This window comes from Thunnus thynnus, chromosome 23 (assembly GCF_963924715.1).
Source record: "Thunnus thynnus chromosome 23, fThuThy2.1, whole genome shotgun sequence".
In the NCBI taxonomy this organism is placed as follows: Eukaryota; Metazoa; Chordata; class Actinopteri; order Scombriformes; family Scombridae; genus Thunnus; species Thunnus thynnus.
This window is the reverse complement of record NC_089539.1, coordinates 13,921,731-13,938,797: the sequence shown is the minus strand read 5'-3', so window position 1 is coordinate 13,938,797 and position 17,067 is coordinate 13,921,731. Positions and strand designations below refer to the sequence as shown.

The 17,067-nt window shown below is 41.1% G+C and overlaps 1 protein-coding gene and 8 non-coding genes across 10 annotated transcripts in view; 3 read left to right on the top strand and 6 right to left on the bottom strand.

Moving 5' to 3' along the window:
* Positions 1-17,067, top strand: part of wnt5b (wingless-type MMTV integration site family, member 5b) — an 88,437-nt gene that overhangs the window by 7,162 nt on the left and 64,208 nt on the right. The window lies entirely within an intron of this gene.
* trnak-cuu (transfer RNA lysine (anticodon CUU)) lies at positions 486-558 on the bottom strand. The gene has a single exon. It is a non-coding gene; the product is annotated as a tRNA-Lys (tRNA).
* trnak-cuu (transfer RNA lysine (anticodon CUU)) lies at positions 1,272-1,344 on the bottom strand. Its single transcript has one exon. It is a non-coding gene; the product is annotated as a tRNA-Lys (tRNA).
* trnak-cuu (transfer RNA lysine (anticodon CUU)) lies at positions 1,894-1,966 on the bottom strand. The gene has a single exon. It is a non-coding gene; the product is annotated as a tRNA-Lys (tRNA).
* Positions 2,800-2,872, bottom strand: trnak-cuu (transfer RNA lysine (anticodon CUU)). The gene has a single exon. It is a non-coding gene; the product is annotated as a tRNA-Lys (tRNA).
* On the bottom strand, positions 3,601-3,673 carry trnak-cuu (transfer RNA lysine (anticodon CUU)). The gene has a single exon. It is a non-coding gene; the product is annotated as a tRNA-Lys (tRNA).
* On the bottom strand, positions 4,247-4,319 carry trnak-cuu (transfer RNA lysine (anticodon CUU)). The gene has a single exon. It is a non-coding gene; the product is annotated as a tRNA-Lys (tRNA).
* trnal-caa (transfer RNA leucine (anticodon CAA)) lies at positions 15,767-15,878 on the top strand. Its single transcript has 2 exons — positions 15,767-15,804; positions 15,833-15,878. It is a non-coding gene; the product is annotated as a tRNA-Leu (tRNA).
* trnal-caa (transfer RNA leucine (anticodon CAA)) lies at positions 16,850-16,961 on the top strand. The gene is made up of 2 exons: positions 16,850-16,887; positions 16,916-16,961. It is a non-coding gene; the product is annotated as a tRNA-Leu (tRNA).

The window sequence follows — 17,067 nt, the reverse complement described above, 5'->3', positions numbered from 1 at the left end:
TTTCAAGGACTGCATGACACACACTTATATCTGCACCCTCAGTGTCACGCTGAAGGATATTTAAACCAGAGATCGTAGATAAATAAACCTTCATCCAGAATGTTTTCAGAACTTTTCCAGAATTGCGACAGCATAACTTAGTGCTGTTGCTCTTTAAAAACGTCAACAGGCCAAAGAGAGCGTGATGTTATATTTGGCTGCTGAAGATGTGCTATCCAGTGCTTTCCTTTCTCCCCCTTCCATCATTGAAGTGCTGCCCTAAAACATCATCACCCACTGAAGGGCTTGAAGTCACAACTTTGACATTAAGAGTCTTGTACTTTATCGATTTAGCTAGCTGGGCTACAGGGATAGTGTTTACATACGCTACATGCTACATGGCTGATTTGATCATGAATGCAACACTTTTCATAACCTCAAATGTAGTTTGGTGTGTCTAGTTACTCATTTCATCATTGTTTAAATCAGCCTCTCTAAAACTCCAGCGCCCAACGTGGGGCTCGAACCCACGACCCTGAGATTAAGAGTCTCATGCTCTACCGACTGAGCTAGCCGGGCTTGTGCAACATAAAGCTGTACACTCAGAAAAAGGTATGGTGGTAAATGTACACAGTCAGCCAGAGTTTCACATCATTTATATGTTTCAACGATAGCGTGACACAAACTCATACCGTGACCAGTTGGGTGATGTCAATGTTATGTTTTTGCTGTGTGAGTGGGAAAAGTATGCCTGAATTTTAATCTGAACCAACCCAAAATGTTCTTACCATATAATCTAACAAATATTAAGGAATATATATATATATATATTCTGATTCTTTATCTCCAGTTCTGTGTTTAAAATGCTTATGACAAAAGATTCCTGGTATATTCTTGGGAAATAATTTTATTTAACCCTTTTTATGTAGGTGTAGCTTTGTTTTAATTGCAGATAAATAGATTTTTCCAGAACTTTTCCAGCATTGCAACAGTGTAACTTAGTGCTGTTGATCTCTGAAAATGTCAGCAGACCAAAGAAAGATGTTATATTTGGCTACTGAAGATGTGTTATCTAATACTTTCCTTTCTCCCACCTCCATCTTTGAAGTGCTGCCCTAAAACATCATCACCCATTGAAGGGCTTGAAGTCACAACTTTAAGATTAACAGTCTTGTTCCATTATTTAGCAAAAGGCCACATGCTACATAGCTGATTGGATCATGAATTCAACACTTCATAACCTCAAAGGTAGTTTGCTGTGTCTAGTTACTCATTTCATCATTGTCTAAATCAACCCAACATGGGGCTCGACCCCCCAACCCTGAGATTAAGAGTCTCATGCTCTACCGACTGAGCTAGCCGGGCTTGAGATGTTGTGTGTTGTACACTCAAAACAGGAATGGTCATAAATGTACATCATTTATATGTTTCAAGGATAGCATGACACACACTCATATCTGCACCCAGTTTAACATCGCCTCATGTCTGTGTTTTTGCTGTGTGAGTGCAGAGAAAAGTATGCTTGAATTTTAATCTTAAAATAGATGTTCATGCAGTATTTTTCCAGAACTTTTCTAGAATTGTAGCAGTGTAACCTTGTGCTGTTACTCTTTGAAAACATCAACAGGCCAAAGAAAGATGTTATATTTGGCTACTGAAGATGTGTTATCTAATACTTTCCTTTCTCCCACCTCCATCTTTGAAGTGCTGCCCTAAAACATCATCATTTGACATTAAGAGTCTTGTACTTTATCGAATGAGTTAGCTGGGCTACAGGGGTAGTGTTTACATAATGCCACATGCTACATAACTGATTTGATCATGAATTCAACACTGTTCATAACCTCAAAGGTAGTTTGGTGTGTGTAGTTACTCATTTCATCATTGTCTAAATCAGCCTCTCTAAAACACCAGCGCCCAACGTGGGGCTCGAACCCACGACCCTGAGATTAAGAGTCTCATGCTCTACCGACTGAGCTAGCCGGGCTAGAGGTGCTCAGATAAATGTACACAACCAGCCAGATTTTTAAGTAGTCTATATGTTTCAAGGACAGCATGACACAAACCCATATCTGCACCCTCAGTGTCATGCTGAAGGATATTTAAACCAGAGATCCAGTTTAACATCGCCTCATGTCAAGTCAAGTCAAGTCAAATCAATTTTATTTATATAGTGCCAAATCATAACAGAAGTTATCTCAGGGCACTTTTCACATAGAGCAGGTCTAGAAAGTACTCTTTATTTTACAAAGACCCAACATTCCCCCATGAGCAAGCACCTGATGACAGCGGCAAGGAGAAACTCCCCTTTAACAGGAAGAAACTTTGAGCAGAAAAGGGCTCTAGGTCGGCGGCCATCTGCCTTGACCGGTTGGGTGATGTTTGTGTTATGTTTTTGCTGTGTGAGTGCAGAGAAAAGTATGCCTGAATGTTGTTTTCATTGTAGATAAATAGATGTTCATCCAGCATTTTTCCAGAACCTTTCCAGAGTTGCAACAGTGTAACTTTGTGCTGTTACTCTTTCAAAATGTCGACAGGCCAAATAGAGTGTGGTGTTACATTTGGCTACTGAAGATGTGTTATCTAATACTTTCCTTTCTCCGACCTCATTGAAGTGCTGCCCTAAAACATCATCACCCACTGAGGGGCTTGATGTCACAACTTTAAGATTAAGAGTCTTGTTCTATTATTTAGCATAATGCCACATGCTACATAGATGATTTGATCATGAATGCAGCACTTTTCATAACCTCAAAGGTAGTTTGGTGTGTGTAGTTACTCATTTCATCATTGTCTAAATCAGCCTCTCTAAAACTCCAGCGCCCAACGTGGGGCTCGAACCCACGACCCTGAGATTAAGAGTCTCATGCTCTACCGACTGAGCTAGCCGGGCTTGTGTAACTTATTTATGTACACTCAAAACAGGTATGGTCATAAATGTGCACAATCAGTGTCATGCTGAAGGATATTTAAACTACAGATCCAGTTTAACATCACCTCATGTCTGTTTTTGCTGTGTGAGTGCAAAGAAAAGTATGCCTGAATTTTAATCTGAATTGTTAATAAATCCAACCCAAAATGTTCCTTCCATATAATCTACCAAATATTAAAGAATATCAACAAATCCCCAGTTTTCTTTATCTCCAGTTCTGTGTTTAAAATTCTTATAACAAATGATTCCTGGTGTATTATTGGGAAATAATTTTATTTAACTGTTTTTATCTAGTTGTAGCTTTGTTTTTATTGAAGATAAATAGATGTTCATCCAGCATTTTTCCAGAACTTCAGCAGCATTGCAACAGTGTAACTTAGTGCTTTTGCTCTTTGAAAACGTCAACAGGCCAAAGAAAGATGTTATATTTGGCTACTGAAGATGTGTTATCTAATACTTTCCTTTCTCCCACTTCCATCTTTGAAGTGCTGCCCTAAAACATCAAATCACACTGAGGGGTTTGAAGTCACAACTTTGACATTAAGAGTCTTGTACTAATATGTAGCATAGTGTCACATGCTACATAGCTGATTTGATCATGAATGCAGCACTTTTCATAACCTCAAAGGTAGTTTGGTGTGTCTAGTTACTCATTTCATCATTGTCTAAATCACCCCCCAAAACACCAGCGCCCAACGTGGGGCTCGAACCCACGACCCTGAGATTAAGAGTCTCATGCTCTACCGACTGAGCTAGCCGGGCTTGTGTAACTTATTTTTGTACACTCAAAACAGGTATGGTCATAAATGTGCACAATCAGTGTCATGCTGAAGGATATTTAAACCAGAGAGCCAGTTTAACATCACCTCTTGTCTGTTTTTGCTGTGTGAGTGCAGAGAAAAGTATGCCTGAATTTTAATCTGAACTGTTAATAAATCCAACCCAAAATGTTCCTACCATACATAAATAGACGTTCATCCAGCATTTTTCTAGAACTTTTCCAGAATTGCAACAGTGTAACTTAGTGCTGTTACTCTTTGAAAACATCAACAGGCCAAAGATGTTATATTTGGCTACTGAAGATGTGCTTTTCAACACTTTCCTTTCTCCCACCTCCATCTTTGAAAAACATCAAAACCCATTGAAGTCATAACTTTAAGATTAACAGTCTTGTACTTTATCGATTTAGCTAGCTGGGCTATAGAGTTAGTGTTTACATAATGCCACATAGCTCATTTGATCATGAATTCAACACTGTTCATAACCTCAAAGGTAGTTTGGTGTGTCTAGTTACTCATTGCATCATTGTCTAAATCAGCCTCTCTAAAACTCCAGCGCCCAACGTGGGGCTCGAACCCACGACCCTGAGATTAAGAGTCTCATGCTCTACCGACTGAGCTAGCCGGGCTGCACTTCCTCTTTTCACAGTACAGTAATTTCCTACAGTGCTAATACTAACGTGGACCAGAGTAAACCAGTAGTCTTTGCACTCTACTGAGCTGTGTGGTTTGTCACTAAGTCCGGTTTGGTTTGAACTTCAAACTTCTGATGTGTCATCAAGGTGTTAGAATGTTTTTTTGTTGATGTTTACAGTAAATTACTTCCTGCTACATAACCTTAGATGGCTTGATGAGGTTTGGGCGTAGACTGTGTGTCCTGCGCCCTCCCGCTGTGTTGACCCATTATAAATCACTTCACCCTATCACTGTCAGCCAGTCAAAACACAGCAATGAATGAAGCTGTTCAAATCAGCAGGGTGGTCCTCTACACACACGCACACACACACACACACACACACACACACACACACACACACACACACACACACTGAAAGCATGCTGACTCACACATTTTTCGTAGGGTGAGCACGTTCATTGCAGAGGCAACAGTTTGGCAAAAACAGGTGAAAGTGTGCAGTGTGCATGTGTGTGTGTGTGTGTGTGTGTTTAGAGGACTGAGAGAGACGAGGGGTGAAAGAAAGTAGAAGTCCAGAGGCAGAGGAAGAAAGGATGAAGGTAACAGAAGAGCAATAAAGACGTTTAGTCAGTCAGATGAGAGGAAACGCTGCCTCTTACTGGTCATCGTCTGCTACTACAACAGATCAAAGAAAACGGAGAGAGAGGGGAAACAGAAAGAGTGAAATCCTTGAGTTTTATATCTCTTCATATTTGTGGTTCTCTCTTTTACGCCTCGTGGTTTTTGATCACTTTGCTGTTTCAGCCTTTCTGCTGCTATGTGGAGAATATAAATAACACACTTTGAAATAAACTGCATGAAATAAAGACAGAAAGAGAGGGAATTTAATCCGTCCTTTCGCAACACCTGAATAAGAGCTGTTTGTGAGTCATACCACATGTAATATATAGTGTGACTGTGATCCATAAAGCATCTGTTTTTGAGTTTCACATCTCAACTAGAAACGCTTCTCACTCTCTGTTTCTGTGTTTTTAGGTGTTTTTTGTGATTTTTTTTTTCTTCTCATCTTTTGCTTCTTCTGATTCCTCTCTTGTCTTTTCCTCTGCTAAAGTGTGCACTGGGAAGTGTGTGCAATATAATGAGATTCCCAGTGCCCAGGTGCTCTTTCTAGATAATTACTAAGTGTGTTTTTTCCTGTAGCCAATCCTCAAACTGAAGCAAGACTAAATCTGTCAGCACGTACACACACTCGCACTCATGGAGGAGGGAGAGAGAGAAAGAGAGAGCATCAAAATAAATTTATTCCCACCATCTTCTTTCTGATTGTGAGCTAGCCGCTGTCCTGTCCTCTCTAACTCTCATCCTTTGATTTTTTTTATTTCAATCTTATCAATCCTCTGTTTGTCTTTTTCTCTTTTCTCGCTTTGTCTTTCTTTCTCTTTTCCTTTTCCCATTTTCTCTCCTGACCATCCTTACCTCTCTCTATCTATACCCCATTTTGACCGCAGTGTGTGTGTGTGTGTGTGTGTGTGTGTGTGTGTGTGTGTGTGTGTGTGTGTGTGTGTGTGTGTGTGTGCAGAAGAAGGATCGACAGCACATAAGTCAATTGTCTGGAGGGGGGAAAAAATCACAGAGGAAGCAGACAACATTGATTTACACACAGTTTTTTGTTCTTCAAAACACATCCATCACTGATTGGCTAAAATGATTTATCACTGTGAGGAGGGTACTGATTGTAGCAGAGTTTTCATAGACGGGACTAACAGGACCAGAGAGTACTGCATTGCGTTAAAAGAGGACACTGACTCTTTGCCAAATTAGCTTTTTGGATAACGAAAAAGACTGTAGCAGTTTTACCTCCATCTGTCTCCTGTTTCTTTGTGGTTATATGATGCTACTTACTGTCTACTGACTGCCTAGACTGCAGTTAATTAAATAAACTGTGCACCAAAACCTTTACTCAATCTTAAAATGAAGCGACTGTCTTTGTTAAAGTTCTTTTATCAGATTTTTGATGAAATATTGTACTCAACCACTTTTGAAAAGGCAAAAAAAACTGAGTTTGCATTAGCCTCACTTCTAGTACAAAGCAATCTCTTTGGGTTTGCTATAGATAAGATACCATGGTCAGTGCTTTGGAATGATATTCTATTATTCTTTTCACCCTTGTAGTGATAATACCAGAGTTTCTTTTTTTGTCTCAGCAACAGAAAGCACTTGGCATCTCTCTGAGCACACAAACAAGCATCCTTTTCATGAAGCTGCTGAATCTCTGTCTGGTTCTATTTGGATCAATGGGGGTGATGGTTGGTAGAGAAACAAAATCTGTTTAGTTGTGGGATTCAAAAAATCTGAACAGTGAATCAACAACGCTCTCCAATCCCTTCTGCAGCTACTGTTGAGAAGCCTTTGAGCAAAGCTGATCCAGCGTATCAGTCTGTGGTCGAAAAGCTCTCACACTCTGCTGATCTTTGGATGAAAAAAGGGTTAAAAAACACTTCTGTAGCGCCGTTTCTCTTGAATTTCATCCTGCATATTTTAACACAAGCAGCAGCATATATTTCACATCAGTGAATGTCTGCGGCTGCCGCGCCACTGCGTCATCTGTCAAATGTGCACGCCGCTTGAATTGAGATCAGAATTGTGGTATTCATTACATTCAATAAATGTACAGGGATCTGTCTCGTTGGCATTGGTGCAAGGACGTTCTGTATACATGCAGCGCTGGCACGCGTGTGACAGCGACAGCAGGACTTCATGGACATCAGACAGTTGCTCTAAAATTAGGCATTTAAATGAAGCAGCTTTTTCTGTGGTTTTTGGATGAGTATGACTAAAATTAAATTGGCTTGAATATACTTTTTAATCTCAAGTTGCAGTATTTTAAAAAAGCAATGGCATACTACATTGTCCAAATGTTTCTATTTGTACATAAATGTGGAATTATATGCAATTTTACTTAATTGCTTGATATTTATCTCTTTTATAGCATGTGCATTTGTATTTATGGACATCTGGTTCATCCCACATAGGATTACAAGATACAGATTTATGTTAAACATTGGACATCTTTCAGTAACACACACAGAGGAAACCAAAAGAAAGACATCAGTTATAACATTATATATACTGTACATAAACATCATTTCATATATTTATGCCCCACATTTCAAAAAAATTGTTTACCTATCTGCAAGAAACTAAATTCAAGTTGTCAAATGTTTTGCCTTGTTTGGTTCAGGAGGGTTAAAGTTTTAGTGTGTGGTGCTGCAGTAACTGTGGACACAGACAGAGGGCGCTAGATAACTGGAACTGACTGGACACATGAGAGGAGAGGAGGAGGGAGAAAAAAAAGAAAAAGGGCACAGGGGTGAGAGGAAATAGGGGAGATGGAGGGTAAGAGAATGAGAGGAGTGAGCAGGAGAAGAGAAAGAAAGAGGAAACTGAAGGTTTGTAAGGGAGAGCAAGGACATAAATGAAGAGATAGCACTTAAAGGCGACATTTTAAACACTAGTGTGAATTCTTCCCCCTTCATCCTCTCTTCCTTTCTCTCCGTTTCTCCCGTGAAGAGTTTGTTTTTGTTTTTGAGGCTTTCATCAAATTAACGTCAGAAGGCACAGCTATTCTTCCACCCTTCATCTATCTCACTTTACTTCTTTCTCTCCCTCTCTCACTCCCTTCCTCCGTCTGACCACAGCCCCTCTCCCCCCCCCCCCCCCCCCCCCTCCATCCTCCCATCATGCATGGTTGGGTCCAGGCCATTTGCTTCCACTCCAGCAGGGCTGTACCATTAGTGACCAGCAGGGGAATTGTTGTTCTCTGCATGCAGCTGGGTACAGGTGTGCTGATGCTCTCTCTCTCTCTGTGTGTGTGTTTTTGTGCTGACCATCAGCATCAGTGTCAGTATAGTCTCATAAAACACACACACACACAAACACACACACACACACACACACACACACAGAGTTGCTCTGGTTGGCTATGCTCACACTACAGTAATGATTCTTATTTATTACAACTTGAGTCTTGTATGGTTGTCCAACATCCCTTTCAGTAATAATAATATGCTAAATTAATTGCTGAAATCTTGCAACGTGGTGCCTTTACTAATAAGAAGTCAGATGATCATACAGGTTTTATGTACAAACACTCAGGTAAACCAAACTTGAAAAATAATCGCAACTCAAACTGTTCGTTGTTGACGTACAGACAGACTTGTTGGTTCACATTTGTCCTACTGCACTTGATGTAGTTGTACATGCCTAGTCTGTGTTTTACTGCAGACATTTCAGTTTTCTTTTTACCTCTAAATAAAGTGGTTTAGATCATCTGGTTTAACTGTTTTTTGATCCTCTGACCACTTATTTCTCACCCCACCAGATCTCAGCAATTATCTTAGTGAGTGCAGTGTTATCATAACTAAAGCCGAAACGATTAGTTTAGTTAGTCGATAAGTCGATTTACCATCATTTTCTAAGCAAGAATATCAAACAAATCACTGGTTTCAGCTTTTCAAATGTGGATATTTTCTGTATACTGAATATCTTTGGATATTCTTTGGATGAAAGAATTTGGATACATTTGAGATATTTTAAGATGTCAGCTTGGGTTCTGGTAACTTAAGATGGGCATTTTTTGCTATTTGCTGATATTCTGTCGGCCAAACTACAGTATAAATCAGTTAAATAGTCAGTAGATGAATCGATAATTAAAATATTTGTTGGTTGCAGCCCCCTATAATAACCAACAGAAACGATGACCAAAGATACAAATACAAAACCGGAGTTGTAATAAATAAGACTGATCATATAGGGATACAACCAATTGTACGCACACTGCTGCATAGTTTAAAGCAAACCTACTCTCTCTGTCACACACACACACACACATACACACACACACACACACTAGCCAGCAAAGTGTGACTCAACAGAAATCTGTTTCTCTCCATTGTCTTTCTCTATCAGTCTCTATGTCTGTCCCTGTCTCTGTCATCAACCCCCCTCTCCTCTTCTTTCAATCTCGCCTTGCTTCTCCCCCTCACTTTGTCTACCCCCCTTTTCCCCAACCCTTGATACACACACACACACACACGCAAACACACATACACACACACACCCCTCTAGCTCTCCCCTCAGCCTTGCCCACCCTCTGTGGGCGCTGTGCCCAGAGAGAGGCAGCATGAGCTGGGCAAGGAGCCCCAGGCAGAGCTCTGTAACCGCACCAGCACCCTGGAAGCCTCGAAATAAGGAGGGAAGGAGAAGAGGAGTGGATGAGATGTAGGAAGGGAAAGAGAGGGAATGAGAGGGTTAAAAGGAGACGAGATAGGAGAAGAGGCGATGAAAGGATGAGGGAAGAGGGAGGCGAAGAGAAGAAAAGTGAGGAGGATGAAGAGATAAGAGGAGGCAAGAGCAGGGGAGACATGCAACAGAGGAGGGGGTAAGAGAAGGGGGGGAGAAAAGCACAGGAGTAGGGGAGACAAAAGGAGATTAGAAAAAAAGATAGATCAATAGATAGAGAGATACAGGGAAAGAAGAAGAAAGATACAGTGTGAAGAGAAAGTGTGAGGCAGAAAGAGAAAAAGAGAGAGCCGGGCAGACAGCCAGCTCTCCCGGGAGAGAGAGAGGTCAGAGCAACGGACACATCTCTGGAGAGAATGTGTGTGTGCGAGTGTGTGTGTGTGTGTGTGTGTTTCTGTGTGTGTTTGTGTGAAAGAGAGCGGCGAGGGATGGAGGGAGGAGGAGAGAAGAATGCAGAGGAGGAGAGAGCGGAGCAGTGGAGCGCAGAGTGAGAGAGGAGGACTTGTATAAGATACATACTGAATGCCTGAAATGCGACCTTGGAAATCTATATCTGTGTATTTGTGAGCGTGTGTGTGTGTGTGTTTGTATTCCTTCACGGCCCCAAGCCTATTGGTTCCTACTGAAGTTGTAGATCTTAAAAAAAACAGAATATATATTATCAAACAGGTCACAAATACATCTTTTTTTTTTAAAGGTTAGTTTCCTACAACAGATGGGCACTGTAGTTTTTAGCAAATGTTACTCAAACAGAAGTAAATGATGCCTTTGTTGTGGACTATTTTCAAAATTCATCCACGTGTCTTTGGTGCTACTAACATAGATATATTCACAGGGCTAGTTGGTGGACTACTGTGGCTGTGGCAAGCTAACAGCTAAAGATATTCATGCTAGAAAGCTGTGAACATCCTAGCACCCTCCAAGCTTCTTTCTACTGGGCTGATTACTCACACCTAGCATTTTGTTCTAAGGGTTGCATGTCATTTCATTCAGTTAAGATTTGGAGGGTAAAACAGCTCTACAAGCTAGCTAGCTGACATGTAAGCTAGTTAGTTCGGTCACTTGTAGGACAACAAGGTTCAAAAGACATATCTCTACTATTGGCTCTTATCTCATACCTGTTTCTAAGCTATACTCTGTCAAATTAAAGTCGGTGAGGCAACACAAATAATTATCTAGGCCCAGCACTCTTACCGCTAGTTGCTATTGGTCAACGGCGTAAATTTGAGTGTTCAAGTTTACCAAAGTTGAACCCGATGCTAAAAATGTGTGCAGATTTATTGAGCCCCTGCAAGCGAGTCCATCGATGGTGGTGTTTTTCTGTTAAAATGAAGGAATTTTCAATGCTGATCTGACTGGGCCATAATTCTTTAATTGCTTGTTGCTTTTCTCAATAAACCACAGTATCTGTGTTCATATTTGTGAAGGAACATATCATCCAGTGCGACAGTGTGGCTCATCGATGTGGTTTTAATAGTTTTTGGACAACAGTGGAGGTTTATGGCACAGAGGAATAAGCTGCTGTATACCAGACTTTCGTTACACAGACAGTACTTATCAGTACATTAATTCATTGTTGGTTTTCTGTTTGTTTTTTCATGGAGTTTGTTGACAATAAGAAACATTGAGTATTTCCAGCCTTATCCTTAAAGAAGGACAGTTCCAACATTCCTGTTGGAACCCAAAAGTATCTGTTTAACTGTTTGTATTTTTGGTAACACTGAGGGCATTGTGGGTTATACTAGTGTGTGTGTGTGTGTGTGTGTGTGCACAAGGGCAGTGCAGGTCATGGAGCGCTGTGTGTATGTGTGTGTCAATAACAGTATCTAGAGGCCACAGGATTACGTGACCTTGCATGCCACATGTGCTGTCTTCCACTCTCTCTCTCTCTCTCTCTCTCTCTCTCTCTCACACACACACACACACACACACACACTCACAAACGCACACACACATAAACACATGCACACACTCACTCAACACAAAGCCCCATGAAATCCTCTGACTCCTAAGGGTCTTTATGAGGCTCTCGCATTGGTCATGGAAAGCTTGGAGAAAAGGAGGAGGAAGAGGTGATGTTGGAGGAGATGTTGATCTGGGTAGAAAAAGAGAAGAAGAGGGGGATGAAGGAAGAGGAGAGACAGGAAAGAAAGACAGGGAAGTGAACTGTTAAGAGGCAAATGTGGAGAATCCTACAAAATTGCCAAACATGACGTTGAAGAATGGTATTTGGCAAAGGGAGGAACTGCTGCGTGAAGTAGATTCCCTGGCACGTTTTTTCTAATCTAGGAAATGTGACATCATTATACTACACAGAAATCATGAGGAGGAAGTCAGGGTGGTTCTTTGGCAGACAAAGAACAGGACTTTGACACAAGAGGGTTTACATACTGGTTGAGGCCTCTGAAATATTTAAAAGTTATGGAGAGATGGTGGTTTTAGTTAAATATTGACAACATCAGCATGTCCTGTCTTGCGCTTCAAGTCAACTGATGGTCTTTCTGTGACCTTAACCAAGAGCCTTGAGTGGCCTAAATATAACCATAAAAATGAATTTTGTGGGAAAACCAATTAAATTTCGCAGATACATTCAATCTTAACATTTCTTCATTGGGCGATAGATGAACAGAACAGACAAAAAAGGGTGAGGAACAATAAAGACGACAGGAGGACGGAGACGAGGAGGTGGTGAATGTAAAGAATTGGTTCGGTAAAGCTTGGGGCCCTGAGGGCTCGGACATTATTTCAGCTGCTGCTGCTTTGTGTGTATGTGTGTGTGTGTGTGTGTGTGGTACAGGGACAGGTGGGCATCTCCATGTTATCCTTGCCTACATCTCTGTTTCCCTTAATCATTCATCCTCCATATCTATCAATCTTAAGTGTGTTTAGATTGTCTAAGTTTGCAATGATGGGTGTGTGTGACTGTGTATGTGACTGTGTGCGTGTGTGTGTGTGTGAAAGAGAGAGAGAGACACAGAGAGAGACAGAGAGAGAGAGAGAGAGTCAAATTGTATTTGCATGGGTGTTTGTGTGTCATTTCCATTTTTATCAGTGCAGCCCATACACTCATACTGTATTTGTGTGTTAGGGTTCGTGTGATCTTTATACTTGTCTGTATTTGCGTGTTTGTGCTTGTGTTTTGCACTTGTGTATGTGTGGGCTCACATTGCTATCCCCTACGCTGTGTTTGTGTGTGCGCGTGTGTGTGTCTCTGCCACGAGCCCCAGTGAGATCCAGCGAGCATGACGGAGAATGACAGGTTGATTTATGGCGAGGCTATAAGTAGAATGACTACTGCTAGAGAGAAAGAGAGAGAGTGTGTGTGTGTGTGTGTGAGGGGAAAAAACACCACAGAGAGGGGAAGAAAAGAGAGGTAGGAAAGGAAAGATGGTGGGGAGAAAGAGGGAGAGATGGGGTGACAAAAGAAGAAGAGATGGAGAGAAATAGGGAGGCTGAGGCTCTCCTCTAGAGGAGAGGAGTGAAAAGAGGAGCGATGGGAAGAAGCAAGATAGAAAGAGAGTAGAAAGGAGAGAGGGGGGTCAGAGAGGGACTGATTGGGATTGTGGGAGTGGGATTAAGTTGCCTATTTGCATACTGCTAAAAATGAAAGAGAGAAACTGCTACTACTTGAACAAAAAAAAATGGATGGAAGAAAAAAGAAAGACAGAAGGAGAGAAAGTTTAGTTCTTGTTTGTGAGGGAGCCTCTGAGTTGGTTTAGTGACAAACTCGGCTCACGTCGTGCAGCATTCTGCAAGTCTCAATAGGAAAATAACATTATCTCCACAATTACATTTACATTTTTAGACATTTAGCTGATGTTGTTATGCAGAGCGACATACACAGAGTGCAAATGAGCTTCAATTCCCAGATCAGTAACAACGCAAAGCAAGTAATATCCAGGAGAACGTTCGAGAGCCCCAACGATTGCTGCAACCGACACAGAAGAGAGAGGTGCTGTCAAGTCAAAGGTGTTATTTTGTTATATTCAGTCTTATTCTTTTTTTTATTAATCATCTTGTCATAGCAGCTGTCGTTTCACTGTCAGATGTGAAATCATATATGCTGAATTGAATGTAAAATTAGCATATTTTAGCAGGTTATGCAATCACAGTTAACATTTTATCTGACGTTTTGTTGAAGCCATTAAAAAGAGTGACTTAACTAACCGACACATGCTATGGTTTACTCTTTAAATACCATATAATTTCTTGTTTTTTATAGGATATCGATGTAGACTTTTGGCCTCCATGAAGGTAAATCCTCCTCTAAATCTCAAAGATACTGTACAACATGACTGGAGAGTGAAGGTTTTCCAGATTTCAGATTTTACACATTTCAAGATCAGTTTACTCGTCACGGGGAGGACTGCACATCCTGTGTGTCTAATGTCCTCTGTGGTCTGGCGGGAGCCTTTATAAAGACTGCCAAAATGACCCAGATGATGTCATCAGAGTTGCCTCAGCTTGAAGACTACAAATCTATCAAAGGATAGCACACAGTACAAACTGGGAGTTTGAAAAATATGAGCAGGTGTGGAGAGTTTAACAAAGAGATGCAGTCAAGTTGCCTTATAGGAAGTGTAGGAGTTTTTGGACTCTTTCCTGTCTCTTACATGTCCCCCAACTTTATGGAAGTGCAAAACTAAATTGCTGGAGTAATCCCAAATTAAGGAAGTACACCAAATTAAGAGGAGAAACCCTATAACCTTGCTAGTTTGCACTGTCATGTTGAATCTCTTGAGTAATCCAGAGAAACCATTAGAAAGACCATTTTAATGAACTGAATTTTGACTAATGATGTACGATATGATGTATGATACCAATGATGTGTATGAAATAACAGTGGAGGATCCTGGTCTTGTGTGAACAGCAATGACCAAAGATTGACCCACAACAGTAGAGCTGGACGACTACTGTAAACACAGTTTTAAAAACAAAAGAAAATCATAATCCGTTACAGAAGAACAGTTTGACCAGACAGTGAACCAATGATAAAGCAATTGACTTAAAGTCGATTTCTTAATTTACAGCCGTACTTCATTATGAAATGTCTGGGATAAGAAAATGGAAGAGAGGCGTATTCAATCACAGCGGGGCTTTTCATTTGAAACAGCGGACGGCATTCAGCATATTTTTTTCTAATTGGTTAATTCAATCTGAACTGTGTGTCTCAAAGTGAAGTGGAGATAACAGTTGTCATGAGATTTGTCGAGTTTAAAGGGAACCGAGAACAGTCTGTAACTCTCTCGCTGCACACACAGACACACACACACACACACCTGCCAGAACAATTGCTCCCATGACAACCTGGCAACCAAGAGGGCTTTGAAGCACACAGGTCAGTAAGTTGCGTGTGTGTGTGTGTGTGTATGTGTGTGATTTTTTTTAATAAACATCAGTTCAACCTACAGTTTTTATTTTATTTCTTTTTAGTGCTACTTCTTTCTCCTTTTTCTCCTTTTTTGCATAGGAAACAGCACTTATCCTGGTCTCTGCCCGCGGGTTGAAAGTGAGAGAATGTCGAAGAAATCAGGAAGAGCAATAACGAGTGATTTCAGGAGAGACAGAGAGAGAGAGAGAGAGAAATATGAGAGAGAGCAAGGTAGATAGAGATAGGGAGAAAAAGAGAGAGAGAGAGAGCACCGTCTTTGATCTCTCTCCTTGTGGGAGCTGATCTCGGCATGCAGCCAGAAAACCCTACGGCGCGCACACACACACACACACACACACACACACACACACACACACTCACACACACACACACACACACACACAGCAAACAGACGCACACACATATTTAGGTCTAGCTGGCCTGCTCCAGGGCTTTGTTGATTATTTCTGCTGGGAGGATCAAAGACGTCGAGGCCCCCCTTCTTCCCTCCTCCATCCTTCATCTATCCATCCTTCACCTACCTGTCTGTTCTCCAGTCCATCTGTCCAGATAGATAGATAGATAGATAGATAGATAGATAGATAGATAGATAGATAGATAGATAGATTTACAAGCCAATTTTAAAAGTCTACTTCACTGTCCTAACAGTAACAAATTCCATCTGGAAATGACACAATTTAATGTATTTGGGGTTTCTTAGCTTTTGAAAACTCCAGACTGACTTTATTGGGTGCAGTTTGTCAGTTGTCAGGATGGCCGAGCGGTCTAAGGCGCCAGACTCAAGGCTTGACTCCTTCCTGAGCAAAAGGGACTTCTGGTCTCCACATGGAGGCGTGGGTTCAAATCCCACTCCTGACAAAACGTTTACCTGCTGGTTTTTCATCCCTGATGTTTGATGTTTCTAACTCTGTTTCAGTGCAAAGCAGTTTCTTCTTGGTTATGTACATGTAGGAGTCTAGGGATTGCAAAAATCATTCACAGATTAATAAATTATACAACTAACTAAAGTAGCTGTACAACAATACATCAGCTGCACAGTTGAGCTTTACTGAGCTGATTTAAAGCAAACTAAAATGAGCTCTTTCTTACTAGTTTTGAGACAACATGACGCAACTAAGTTGGTACACAGTGCTGATACCTGTCTTTTCAGGAGCATCTGATCTGTCAGCACTGCTGCTACATAACTTAATGTGTCAAGGAAAAAATCTTAATATTTAGTAAACAGAAATCGAACTGGTCAAAAGACAGACACTGGAGTAAAAGTCACATAAGTGCTCTTAAGAGCCTATTCTCATAGGACTAAAACTTACCAAAATAGCATTTTTTTAAAGGATTTCATGATTTTTTAGTATTTGTGGCTTCTGTTACAGAAAGAAGCCCCCTGTGTTTTCAGAGAAGGAGCTTTGGGAGAGGATTAGTGGTTAGAAAAGTTCAACAGACAACTCGGAGACGCTCGCGTACTTGTATGTACAACTTGTATGACATTTTTTTTTGTCTTTTTACCGACTCGCTTCACACGCAGCTCCGCACATGGCATTGTCGAGATTTAGAAGTTGTGTGCGTCGGCTCTTCTGCAAGCCTCTTTGACCTACAGTTACCCATAACACCCTTCTCTGCACAGGTTTGCAGAGACATTCACGTTTATCTACAGAGAAGCATAATTCCAGCTTCACTGAAAGAAAGAGTCACATTAGGGCTGACAGAGAAATAACTGCAATGTGATGCTACATTCAAAGTTGAGAATGATAGTAAATACCATAAAACTTGTAAGTTGTTCACATGTAGCTTATAACATCCAGACTGACTTTGGTGTGCTTCAGTTTTCAGTTGTCAGGATGGCCGAGCGGTCTAAGGCGCCAGACTCAAGGCTTGACTCCTTCCTGAGCAAAAGGGACTTCTGGTCTCCACATGGAGGCGTGGGTTCAAATCCCACTCCTGACAAAACGTTTACCCGCAAGTTTCAGCTTGAATATTCGTATTGGCCTACAGACTTCAGAAACATGAAAGCAGCTCAGATTGCCAGAGGTTATATAACCACTACAGTGGA